The sequence below is a fragment of the Brassica rapa genome, chromosome A09 (assembly GCF_000309985.2).
Source record: "Brassica rapa cultivar Chiifu-401-42 chromosome A09, CAAS_Brap_v3.01, whole genome shotgun sequence".
NCBI lineage: Eukaryota > Viridiplantae > Streptophyta > Magnoliopsida > Brassicales > Brassicaceae > Brassica > Brassica rapa.
In genome coordinates, this window is record NC_024803.2 from 40,988,246 (window position 1) to 41,002,788 (window position 14,543).

Here is a 14,543-nt window from a genome sequence, read left to right on the forward strand (position 1 = left end):
CTTAAATACATATTGAAATTTTAAATTTGTTCAAATTTAGAAAGCTCATTTATTTTGATTAACACAAATATTATACAATACTTAAATACATATTGAAATTTTAAATTTGTTCAAATTTAGAAAATTGTTTTTTCGCCAGAACTTCAAAAATCACAAAAATAGTTTTTTTTTATTATTATTTTTTGTCAAAATCTTAAAAACAAGTTGTCTGCTAAAACCGAAAATGAAGTTTTTCGACAAAACTGAAATAGAAGTTTTTCAACAAAACTGTCAAATCGAATTTTTCCAACAAAATCGCAAAATGAAGTTTTTTGGGTAAAATCAAAAAATCAAGTTTTCTCGATGAAACTTTAAAAATTAATTTTTTGGCCAAAACCGTAGACATATGGTTTTCCGCCAAAATTGAAGTTTTCCGCTAAAAATGCAAAATTTGAGTTTTTCACCAAAACCCAAAATTTTAGTTTTCACCAAAACCGCAAAATTTAAAATTTTGGCAAACCAAAAAATGAATTTTCCCATGAAAATCTTGTTTGCAATATAAATATTTTAATAAAAGTATTATATTTATCTAAATGATCATAAGATAATATTGTTTACTTGTGTTACGAAAAAATATTATGAATAGATTAACACTAGCTCAGCTCATTGATAAGTAAACTGTTAGGTGTAAAATAAAGCTGCACTAAAATAAAGCTGGATTTCTATGGGCAAGGCTGGTCTCAAAACCCTTTTTAACTTCCCTAGATGTAAGCGAATGATATCAGTCTTCTGAGTAAGATGAACATCCCTTATATATTAATTGAGGAACATTTCAAAAGATGTAACCTCAATTTTGTATTAATTAAAAGAGGCACAAATGCATAGGTGGCACTCAATTAGGTAGTCAATTACATTCAATTGAAAAATAAGTAGGTCCACATTCGATTTTTATATGTTGTTAGATATATAAGTTGGTCAAACTATATGATATAAAGATATGATATGATATTTTCTTTCCTTAAATAAAACCTACGGAATTACCATAAATGACTAATATATATATGACAATTAATGAGTTTAATAATAAAGATTTGATAACAATGTATATCTCCTCCATCATTTTTTGTTTAATTTTATATTATTAAAATAAATTAAACAATCAAATTAGCTATAAAAATAAAATTTAGATTTTTTCGTATATGTTATATTTTGAATTTTTAAAAACGACAATAAATGACTAAAACTATTAAAATTATTATGTTAAAAATTAATGATCAATGGTTTAACATCCCTTATATATTAATTGAGGAACATTTGAAAAGATGTAACCTCAATTTTGTATTAATTAAAAGAGGCCCCAATGCATAGGTGGCACTCAATTAGGTAGTCAATTACATTCAATTGAAAAATAAGTAGGTCCACATTCGATTTTTATATGTTGTTAGATACATAAGTTGGTCAAACTATATGATATAATGATATGATATGATATTTTCTTTCCTTAAATAAAACCTACGGAATTACCATAAATGACTAATATATATATGACAATTAATGATTTTAATAATAAAGATTTGATAACAATGTATATCTCCTCCATCACTTTTTGTTTAATTTTATATTATTAAAATAAATTAAACAATCAAATTAGCTATAAAAATAAAATTTAGATTTTTTCGTATATGTTATATTTTGAATTTTTAAAAACGACAATAAATGACTAAAACTATTAAAATTATTATGTTAAAAATTAATGATCAATAGTTTAACATTTTTATTATAAGAAGATACACATGATTTTAAAACCATATGAGCAAAAAATATCATTTAATAATAAAATAAATATATATATATATATATATATATATTAAACACTATATACCATAAGATTACATAAATATTTTAATATTAAAACTTTCAATGAATTTTCAAGAACATTTATAAATTATAAACTTATTAAAGATTTCAGATTGAAAATTTTGTTATCGATGATTTAAATATTTTGTTATAAAACGATATGAACGATCATAGAACCGTATGATTATAAATTCCTATTTAATAAATAACTATACAAAATATACTATTCCTAGAAAAATAGGTTGGTCCATCTTAACTTATATTACACTTTTTATTAAACTAACTATCGAATTGATAAATAACGTACCAAAAAATGTTTTGCACTTTCCTTAAATAAAAGCTACGAAATTACCTAATATGATTAACGTATATGTGAAAATTAATTATAATGAATAATAAATATTTGATAACAATTTTTGTTTCTTAGTTCTTTTTTTAATTTTATATTATTAAAATATATTTAAAAATCACATTAAATATATAATAAAAACATTTAAAATTTTTCTTATATGTTATATTTTGAATTTTTCAAAACGTCTATAAATTATTAGAAATTTGAAGATCCCCACTCTGAAAATTTTGTGATCAATAGATTATTTTTTTTGTCATAATAAGTTACAAATGATCATAAAATTGTATTAATATGAACTTTTATTTAATATTATAAGAAGATACACATTATTTTAAAACCATATGAGTAAAAAAATATCATTTAATAATAAAACATATATATATATATAGATTATACTATATACCATAAGATTACATAAATATTTTAATATTAAAACTTTCAATGAATTTTCAAAAACATTTATAATTTATAAACTTATTAAAGATTTCACATTGAAAATTTTGTTATCGATGATTTAAATATTCAGTTATAAAATGATATGAATGATCATAGAACTGTATGATTAAAAATTCTCATATAATAAATGACTATATAAAATATACTATTCTTAGAAAAATAGGTTGGTCCATCTTGACTTACATTATATTTTTTATTAAACTAACTATCGAATTGATAAATAATCTACCAAACTTTTTTTTGCACTTTCCTTAATTAGAAGCTACGAAATTACCTAATATGATTAACGTATATATGAAAATTAATTATTATGAATAATAAATATTTGAGAACAATTTTGGTATCTTAGTTCTTTTTTTTTAATTTTATATTATTGAAAGTTATTAAAAAATCACATTAAATATATAATAAAAACATTTTTATTTTTTCTTATATGTTATATTTGAATTTTTCAAAACGTCTATATATTATTAGAAATTTGAATATTCCCACTCTGAAAATTTTGTGATCAATAGATTATTTTTTTGTTATAATAAGTTACAAATGATCATAAAATATAACGCATATGAATTTTTATTTAATAAATATTCAAACTAAATAATATATATATATATATATATATATATATATATATATATATATATATATATATATATATATACACTAATGATTTAAAGCAACAAGATTGGCTGATCAATTTAGTCGTCCAGTTGAAATCTTTCAAAAGTATGTGAAAGACTAAAGTCAAAATAAATATGGATTTAGAATAGTAGTTATATTTTACTAACCAAATACCGAAAAAACCGAACCGAACCGAACCAACCCGATATCCGGATTGAACACCTGTAATCCAAATGAAGCCAAACTATTGTTTCATTCTCAAAAATATAATAAAAATAATAACTTAATCCCGCGCAAGGCGCGGGTCTTATCCTAGTTTTTATTATAAGAAGATACACATGATTTTAAAACCATATGAGTAAAAAATATCATTTAATAATAAAATAAATAAATATATATATATATATATTAAACACTATATACCATAAGATTACATAAATATTTTAATATTAAAACTTTCAATGAATTTTCAAGAACATTTATAAATTATAAACTATTAAAGATTTCAGATTAAAAATTGAAAATTTTGTTATCGATGATTTAAATATTTTGTTATAAAACGATATGAACGATCATAGAACCGTATGATTATAAATTCTTATTTAATAAATAACTATACAAAATATACTATTCCTAGAAAATAGGTTGGTCTATCTTAACTTATATTACACTTTTTATTAAACTAACTATCGAATTGATAAATAACGTACCAAAAAATATTTTGCACTTTCCTTAAATAAAAGCTACGAAATTACCTAATATGATTAACATATATGTGAAAATTAATTATAATGAATAATAAATATTTGATAACAATTTTTGTATCTTAGTTCTTTTTTAATTTTATATTATTAAAATATATTTAAAAATCATATTAAATATATAATAAAAACATTTATAATTTTTCTTATATGTTATATTTTGAATTTTTCAAAACGTCTATAAATTATTAGAAATTTGAAGATCCCCACTCTGAAAATTTTGTGATCAATAGATTTTTTTTTTGTCATAATAAGTTACAAATGATCATAAAATTGTATTAATATGAACTTTTATTTAATATTATAAGAAGATACACATTATTTTAAAACCATATGAGTAAAAAATATCATTTAATAATAAAACATATATATTTATATATATATATAGATTATACTATATACCATAAGATTACATAAATATTTTAATATTAAAACTTTCAATGAATTTTTAAAAACATTTATAAATTATAAACTTATTAAAGATTTCACATTGAAAATTTTGTTATCGATGATTTAAATATTCAGTTATAAAATGATATGAATGATCATAGAACTGTATGATTATAAATTCTCATTTAATAAATGACTATATAAAATATACTATTCTTAGAAAAATAGGTTGGTCCATCTTGACTTACATTATATTTTTTATTAAACTAACTATCGAATTGATAAATAATCTACCAAAATTGTTTTTGCACTTTCCTTAATTAGAATCTACGAAATTACCTAATATGATTAAAGTATATATGAAAATTAATTATTATGAATAATAAGTATTTGATAACAATTTTGGTATCTTAGTTCTTTTTTTTTTAATTTTATATTATTGAAAGATATTAAAAAATCACATTAAATATATAATAAAAACATTTATATTTTTTCTTATATGTTATATTTGAATTTTTCAAAACGTCTATATATTATTAGAAATTTGAATATTCCACTATGAAAATTTTGTGATCAATAGATTATTTTTTTGTTATAATAAGTTACAAATGATCATAAAATATAACGCATATGAATTTTTATTTAATAAATATTCAAACTAAATAATATATATATATATATATAAACACTAATGATTTAAAGCAACAAGATTGGCTGATTAATTTAGTCGTCCAGTTGAAATCTTTTGTGAAGGACTAAAGTCAAAGTAAATATGGATTTAGTATAGTAGTTATATTTTACTAACCAAATACCGAAAAAACCGAACCGAACCAAAACCAACCCGATATCCGGATTGAACACCCGTAATCCAAATGATGCCAAACTATTGTTTCATTCTCCAAAATATAATAAAAATAATAACTTAATCCCGCACAAGGCGCGGGTCTTATCCTAGTTAGGGTAGTAAATAAATGTAGTATATGGACGCAAAATGTTATTTACTGGTTTGAATGTACCATATATGGAAACAAAGAATTTTGGTAGAAACGTCTTTCCTTAAAAAGGTGGTTTAACTGAAAATTTTGGGTAAAGGGGAAATAAAAGTAAAAACTGTGAGCGGCAAATTTGCACGACCACTTGCTGAAACCTAATCCCTTATATATTAAAAGAGAAGCATTGTAATAAATGCATTCACATTATAATAGACACGTGGCAGCCTCACAATGATTTGATAATAAATATGCTAACGCGTTCACACTATAGTCATAAATGTTTTCACACTATGTACTTTGTGATTTTTTTAATATAAAACTCACATACATAGTTCCAATAAAACTCTTGATTTTTTTGTTCGAATAAAAATAGATAACGAATCAAAAGCCAAACTATATATATCTTATTTTTATTGTTTACAGATAAAATTGAGCAAAATATTCATAAATTTTGATTCGATTTGTTATCCGTTTTGATTTGAACCAAAAAATCTTGATATTTGAAACTTTACGAAACAAATCAAATACTAAAATACAATATCCAAAAAAGAAGCAAATCACTAATACCAATATTTTTAGGAACATATATCTAATTCGATATGTTATATGCATATATATACATATATGAAAAGAATTATATATATTATACTTTATATCAGTTTTACAATATAAATTTATTATATTAGGTACTAGAATTAAAAGGTTATATAATGTTTTATTTTTGTAATAAAATGTTATTATTAAATTATTTTTAAAATTTTATTTTATTTACGAATCAAATCGGATATTCTTTAAAATTCTAAAACATTTCGGATATCGGAGTCACCGAATATCTAGGTGGCTAAAGATCGAATTGACAAGAATGCTTCCAAATATCCAGATACTTGATATGTGTCCACCCCTATTTACGAATATAATTTTATTTTCTTTTGATTAAAAAATGACTAATGTCAAGGTCTTTTTTTTTTTAAATAAATTTTAATTTTATCTTTCATGTATTATTCTGAACAAAAATGTCATTTAATATTAATTAACAATATCTTTATATATTTTTCAACTATTTTTATATACTTTTTATATAAACATACATGTGCACCTTGATGTGAGCATCTTATAACTAAGTATTCACCACAGCTGAAGTATCTAATTTTTTTGAAAGTTGAAATATTTTTTCTTAATGTTTCTTTCACTACCGACCAAATTGTAGTGAAATGATTTGTCTTAATAATTTTCTTTTCTTTTTCTTAAACTATTATCTGTTTAAAAACTATAATATGAAACTATTGGTTCGACATGACAACTATCTAAACTTCATAATATGAAAATAAACATATAATATTAATTTTAGGTTTTTATCCGAAAAAACCAAAAAATCAAATGTTTTAACCGAATAAACTAAAATGAATATTAATTTAAAATAATAGTTATATTTTAGAAGATTAAAAACAAAAAAACGTAAAACCTAACCAATATCCAGATTAAACAGATTTATTGTCTTTTTTATTAAAAATAACGAAACTAATAATCACATCCCGCGCAAGGCGCGGGTTATTACCTAGTCATATATAATAAGAGGAGGATTCTCTTCCTCTAACTCCAAAATCTAATTCAAATTTTGCTTTAATGGGTCTGGCTTCGATTCTAAAACGTAAGTTTGATTTTGATCCTTTTCCCCCCATTCGTTTAGGCAGATTTGTGTATATTGTTAATCAAAATTCGTTAATAGCTTTTTTTTGTTTCCATGCATATAATAATAAATAATATTGCATGCAGGCAGAAGAAAGGCTCAGTTGGAGTCTATATCTCGTAGAGATTCAATCAGCAGTTTGCCAGATGATATTCTTGGCATAATCGGTTCTGTCTAAGAGGTGGATGAATCTGCTCCCTCTTGTAGACAGCAGCCTTGATTTTGATGACTCCATCTTTCTCTATCCCGACCACCACCGAGATTGTAACACCCCAAAACCAGCCCATTTAAATTTTTAAATGCTAATGGGTCCTCTGCAGCCCAATTAGAAAACCCTAGGGTTTTCCCCACCTCTTCCCCTATAAAAGCAAGCCTCCACTTCTTTTTCTCTCATCAGAAATCTAGAAGCGAAGCCCTGCAGAGAATCCCCGGAGACTGGAAGCCCTAGCCGTCGACTCTTTCTCTCTCCTCGCCGCGACTCCTTCTCTCCTCTTCTCTCTCTCGGCCGTGTCTCTCTCTCCTCGCCGTGAGCAGCCGCGAGTGGTGGTGGTGGCCGCGTGGTGTCACAGATCTCAGATCCCGTTTTCTCTTACCTCCTATTCTCAGATCCAGATCAAGGCTAAGGTGAGGTGTTCTATTCCAGATCTTGTTCATGATCTTGTATACTGTTGAATGAGGAATTAGGATGGTTTAGATCATGATTGATGTTAGGGTGATAGATCATACTGCATAAGAACGCTCGCGCTGATTAAGGACAGTAAACGGATTGTTGTGTTGATTGAAAGATGAATGAGTGATTGGTTGATGAACTATTCTTGATTGTGGTTGAAAGCTAGGATGCTTAGAAAGAATTAAAAGTAGGTTAATAGCAGACGCTAACCGGTTGATTAGATGAATGATAGGACATCCTTGAAATGGTTGTTTATTGAATTGAATGAGACACCGAGAACGGGTGGCGTCTAGAAATGAAAGAAAGGAAAGAGTCTAAAGAAAAAGGAAATGAAGAAAGAAAAGGAAATGATAAAAAAAAGGGTTGAAAATGAATGATTAGAAAGGTACCCGGGAAGGGTGGGATAAATCACCCAAGAAGGGTGGGATAAAGAACCCGGGGAAGGGTGGAAAGAAAGGAAACGCGGCGGCCGTAGCGTTCAAAAACGGCGGAGATGCGGGGCCATAGCATCGGATAAAAATGGCAGGGTAAGAATAGAGGCGCCGGTAAGATTGAGTCACGCCGAGTCTTGGCGGGAAGGGGTCGTAATACACTGCAAAGGCGGTCCGAACCCGAGGAACTGGGCGGCGGGCCTACCAGGGCAGGCGACTTCACAGGAAGCAGCAAGAAAAGGGGAGGAATGGTCCGCTTGAGCTGTGTGGGTCCTAAAGTCCTAGGATAATGGGAGGTCTTAAATAATAAACCGTATTCTATGATTGAGTGATGACTGAGTTCATTACAGTGCTTGATTGTGAAATGAAACTTAATAACTAGCTGATAGGTTGCATCGACTGAGTGTAGTGACTAGACGGTTCTCGTTTCGCATTGAGCCGTATAGAGGCTCATGGGGGAGACTGGTCTAGAATCGCCTCACTGAGTATTAGTACTCACCCCTCCTTTCCCTCTCCCTTTTTGCAGAACTATAAGTGGAAATGTCAACGGTAAGGAAGGAAATGCAACTGAAACTCATGGGACCAGAAACGGGACACACGGAGATGTCGGGAAAATAGACATGTGTGTCCTAAACCCCGCGCCCTGGAACCCCGGTTGGAAATGGGGAGGGGCGGGTGTTTCAATTGGTATCAGAGCCAGGTTAAGGTCCCTTAATACTAACTTAAGGGATCAGCATTTCTCACCGTTGCCCATTTCCCTTATGGTTCTGTTCGACTGTCATAGCTAATGTTGAAGGAGAATTCGAACAGCTCAGAGTTTTCGGCCGAGATCGGGTTAACAAAAAGTCTTCGTACTGCGGTGTAGTGGAGTTTCAGAGGTTCAGAAATGGGTAACAAGGAGTTGTAAGGCAAGTATACAGAAGGATTAGTCGCCTAGCACGTCAAGTCAAAGGGGTAATGGAAAGCTGGACATTCGAGCTGGAGGGAAGCGGCTCGCGGACGACACCGCCCCGCACCGGGCCGGGGAGGCCGGGGAAGGAGAGACGGACGCAAGGCCGAGGCGTGCGCAACTTCACGGAGGGATTAAACCCTGCAAAGAAATGGACTTATGGCATTCAGATATCACAGTGAAGCTTGTTCCCAGTAAAAAAAAAAAAAAAAAAAAAAAAAGGAAATATGGGTGCGGGTCCCACCATCAGGGCGTGGGCCCGCCGACGAGGAAGAAGCAACCCGGGGCGGCCAAGGGACGGACGGACGAGTAGTGGGAGAAAACCGATTTCAGATTGTGAGGACCAAACTAAGGATCTTCTTGGGGTAAAAAGGATGATGGAGGATCATCTTGGGGTAAAAAGGATGATGGAGGATCATCTTGGGGTAAAAAGGGATGATGGAGAGTCATCTTGGAGCAGAATGCAAAATGTTAATAAGGATATGGGATCTTCATAGGGTAAAAAGGCTGACTGTAAAAAGGGTCATCTTGGGGCAAAAAGGGATGATATGAACCACACTGGGATTTTGTCTGTTAAAGCAGCTCTAGTTTGAGAATTGATTGAAAACTGCCATCTATGCATGTCTTCTATTAGGTACTGATCAGGTCTTTGATTTTACGCTGCAGGATGTCTTCACCAGTGCATCACGAGCTCGGAGAAAGACGCATGCGCTATGGACCAAAAGGGACAAGGGCTTACGCCCGCAAGCCCTACCGTGACGCTTGGGGCGATGTGGTACCTGCACTCTTCCCAGACGAGGAGGAAATGGAGTTCGCGGAGCCGCCGAACGCCCCCATTCAGGAGACGACCGTGAGTCGTCGGATTTTGATGCCCCATTTCCAGCGGGCAGCCGAGTACAGGCGATTGTACCAGGGTCAGGGTACTTTTCAGTTTGCACCTGAAGTTGACACGACGCCGCCCACAAGGGGCCGAGGGCGCCCCAGGAAGTCGGGGCCGACCAGGGCAGGTCCGGGGCCGATCAGGATGGAGGACAGTGTCAACTTTGGAGAAAGTTGAAACCGAGCCAGAAAAGGAAGACCCTTTGCCAATTTTCGATGACTATGCACATGAACCAAAGGAAGGGTCAGGTGGAGAGCAAAACTGTGGTCATCAAGAAGAACCATCTTCCATTCACAAACCGGACCGAACTCAAGGTGAGCAACGTTCTGATTATGGTTCTTTTGCATATACTTTTCCTTTTAATGTTTCAGATTTGAGGACAAATCTTTTTGAAGAGAGAGGGAATGATGTGCCCTGGATCGTAGACCCGGGCCAGGATGGTGCACAACTCGACCCAACCAAGGTTTCCCCATCGGATGAAGCAACCATGGTCGAGCCAGAAGCTAACTTTGGACGAGCTGGACGAAGTGACACTTATTTGGGCGAGCTGGTCGAGCTGAATCGAAGTGACACTTATTTGGACGAGCTGGTCGAGCTGAATCAAAGTGACACTTACATATCTGAGCTGGATGAGCTGAGTGAGCTAAGTGACACTAGTTTAGAGCTGAATGAGCTAAGTGACACTGAAGATGGAGCTGGTTTAGTTGCTGGGCGAAATGGGCCTTTTTCTGTCCAAAGAAAAATTCATAACAAATTCAATTTGGGTCGGTTTTACACCAAATTCGACCAGGCCTTTGCTGATGGTCTCCTGCCCATTTGCATCAAGAAATATCAACAAAAGGAGTCAAAGTCGTGATCATCCAAGAGCCATTCAACAACAAACTTATTTCTAGTCAAAAGTCTTAGTCTTTGTTTATGTTTTCTAAGTTTCTAGTTTTCTACAAAACTCTTAAGTCTTTCTTTGACTCATTGTACTATAAATATGTAAACTCTGCCATGAATAAAATCAGTCTATGTTTTTGAGTTTATTTCGTTTCTTCTCTGAGTGAGAGAGAGAGTTCTTTAGCTAGTTCATCGGTTTTGAACCGGCTTGTTGATTTGGTGGTCAGCCAATCATCTTTGTGTGTCGTTTGGTGGTTAGCCAACACACTACATTCGTTCTTAGGTGGTTAGCCTTAGATCGTGGGTATATCAAGAGCCATTCCGCATCTCTTGACGATCCTTTCAATCCATCTCAGTTCCAGAAGTGACAATTGCCTTCTCGGATCATATCCAACACCCAGCTAAAGTGATCCTTCCCGATTTTGGTTCTATCAAGAAAATTTTTTAAAAAAATAAAAAAAAAAAATTTTTTATAAAAAAAATAAAAATTTGTGCCGGAATCAAAGCAAAGATGGCTCTCCATAAAGGTGGATATGATGCTTGTTGCTTCTTCATCAAAGACTGGACCAAGTTCGTCCTCCTCATCAAAGATAGGACCTAGTTCATCATCCAAACATATCCTAGTGTCAAGACATGGACACTGATGTGAAAAATCCAGTGGCTCTTCCTCAAAAACCTGTGGAGACAAAACAAGACTACTCGGAAGCTCCGGTTGCAAAACAGTTAGTTCTACAATAGCTTGTTCATTATCAAGATTAAACTCAGTTTCAAGAGAAGGAAGATCACAATCTTTTTCACAAAACATCAAGCTTTCAATTAGCTCTTCATCAGATTCATCAAAAATGGGTAGAGAATCTGAAAAATCTTTTAGTTCTTCAAAATGGTTTTCAGATTCACCTTGGGCTTTCTTACTGATGAACAAGGATGGCTCAGCTACTGGGGCACGGGTGGATGTGCTCTTCTTTGGGCTCTTGCTGATATCCTTGAGGGCTTTCATCATTCCCTTCTCAAAATTGTCACATATCTCTTGGACATCAAACTGAAGGAATCGCCTCTTTGGATCAGCTTCACCTTGAGACGATTTGAAAGGTTCATTGCTCCTCCTGTTTGGCCTATCCTGCACACTAACAAACTCATCAAAATTATTCAAAGAATATATAAAAGGAGTTTGAGAATTAGAATTTCGTTGAGGCTTCTCCTTGTTACTTTTCCTTTGCAAACCAAACATCATAAACCTGGAAAATCTCAACACAAAAGTTAGTAGATAAAAACCTCACACTCTCAAGTGTTTGATCCTCACCTACACAAGTGTTTCTCTCAGATTTAGGTGATCACACACAAGTTTTTACTCAATGTTCTAAGATAACAAATCAAAGAATCCCAATGGGCAAATCCAAGCGAACAAGGGAATTTTCTCAAGATAGAAAGATAAGAGATTTTTGATTTTTGAAATCCGTTTTAACCACCTCAAAGGCTGGATTTCTCCTCAGCCAGCAGGCTTTCTCTTCCACCACCAAACCCCAAATGAAAATTTCGATTTCTTTTTTTTTTTTTTTTTTTTTAATATATATAGATCTTTCTTTTTTTCTTTTTTTTTTTGATATGGTGGATGGTAATGAGGGGCCCGGATTTAAGAAAGGTAGAAGAAGAAGTGTTTATAAGAAAATGGAAGATGAGAAAGATGAATGAAATAGACAATACCGGAAGAGTGGCTCTGATACCACTTGATAGAACACTTGAGAGTGTGAGGATTTTTATTTGCTAACTTTGTTAAGTGTTTTCAGGATGTTTGGACTTCTCAAGAAATCAAAACCACAACAAGACGTCTACTTTCCTTTTAAAACTGTTTTTGAAAAGGAGCAATTGATTTTTGATAAGAAACAGTTTGCTTCTAATGAGTTTGACTTTGTGCAGAAACAAAAGAAGAGACAAAACAGGAGGGATGATGAGAAGTGGGTCAGAAGTCGTGATCGTCCCTTCACCAAAGCCAAGAGAAGCAACTGTGATGTGCCTGATCAGAATGAGCTTCAGACTTATGCCAGCTTGGAAAAGATGTTGCATAAGGCGATTCATGTTGTCCGGCAACTCAAAAAGAAGGGAAACAGCAACACTTCTTCTGCACCAAAACAACAAAATTTGAGGACAAATCTTTTTGAAGAGGAAGGGAATGATGTGCCGCAGACCACGGATCATTACATGGAACCAGCTCAGCATGGAGTTCAGGACGTTCTGAACATTTCAACCGAGGTTCAAGTTTTTCACCGTGCCATACTTGACTTGGGTCGAGCCAGACTTAGCTTGGGTGGTGAAAAAACCAAAGACGGACATGCATTCTCATCCGGCGGACCATCCGGACAGTCCCGCAAGCGTCCTTATCTTTACCCCGTGCATCCATCTGGTTCGGATGAATCTAGACATCTTGACTGGTCTTCTCCGTTTTCCGTGCCTTGACCAGATCTAGTCTTCTCTATTTTCCGTGCCTTGACCAGATCTAGTCTTCTCTATTTTCTGTGCCTTGACTAGATCTAGTCAAATTTATATTTCTTATGCATTGTTTTCCCACATTTTCTTTTATTGTCTTTGACTACAAAACACTATAAATATGTAGTCTCTTTGATGAATAAAATCAGTTCATTTTGGTTGTTTATTTCGTTTCTTCTCTGAGTGAGAGAGAGAGAGTTCTTAGCTAGTTCATCGGTTTGAACCGGCTTGTTGATTTGGTGGTCAGCCAATCATCTTTGTGTGTCGTTTGGTGGTTAGCCAACACACTACATTCGTTCTTAGGTGGTTAGCCTTAGATCGTGGGTATATCAAGAGCCATTCCGCATCTCTTGACGATCCTTTCAATCCATCTCAGTTCCAGAAGCGCCATTTGCTTCTCGGTTCATATCCAACACCCAGCTAAAGTGATCCTTCCCGATTTTGGTTCTATCAGTGGCCGCGTGGTGTCACAGATCTCAGATCCCGTTTTCTCTTACCTCCTATTCTCAGATCCAGATCAAGGCTAAGGTGAGGTGTTCTATTCCAGATCTTGTTCATGATCTTGTATACTGTTGAATGAGGAATTAGGATGGTTTAGATCCTGATTGATGTTAGGGTGATAGATCATACTGCATAAGAACGCTCGCGCTGATTAAGGACAGTAAACGGATTGTTGTGTTGATTGAAAGATGAATGAGTGATTGGTTGATGAACTATTCTTGATTGTGGTTGAAAGCTAGGATGCTTAGAAAGAATTAAAAGTAGGTTAATAGCAGACGCTAACCGGTTGATTAGATGAATGATAGGACATCCTTGAAATGGTTGTTTATTGAATTGAATGAGACACCGAGAACGGGTGGCGTCTAGAAATGAAAGAAAGGAAAGAGTCTAAAGAAAAAAGAAATGAAGAAAGAAAAGGAAATGATAAAAAAAAAGGGTTGAAAATGAATGATTAGAAAGGTACCCGGGAAGGGTGGGATAAATCACCCAAGAAGGGTGGGATAAATCACCCAAGAAGGGTGGGATAAAGAACCCGGGGAAGGGTGGAAAAAAAGGAAACGCGGCGGCCGTAGCGTTCAAAAACGGCGGAGATGCGGGGCCATAGCATCGGATAAAAATGGCAGGGTAAGAATAGAGGCGCCGGTAAGATTGAGT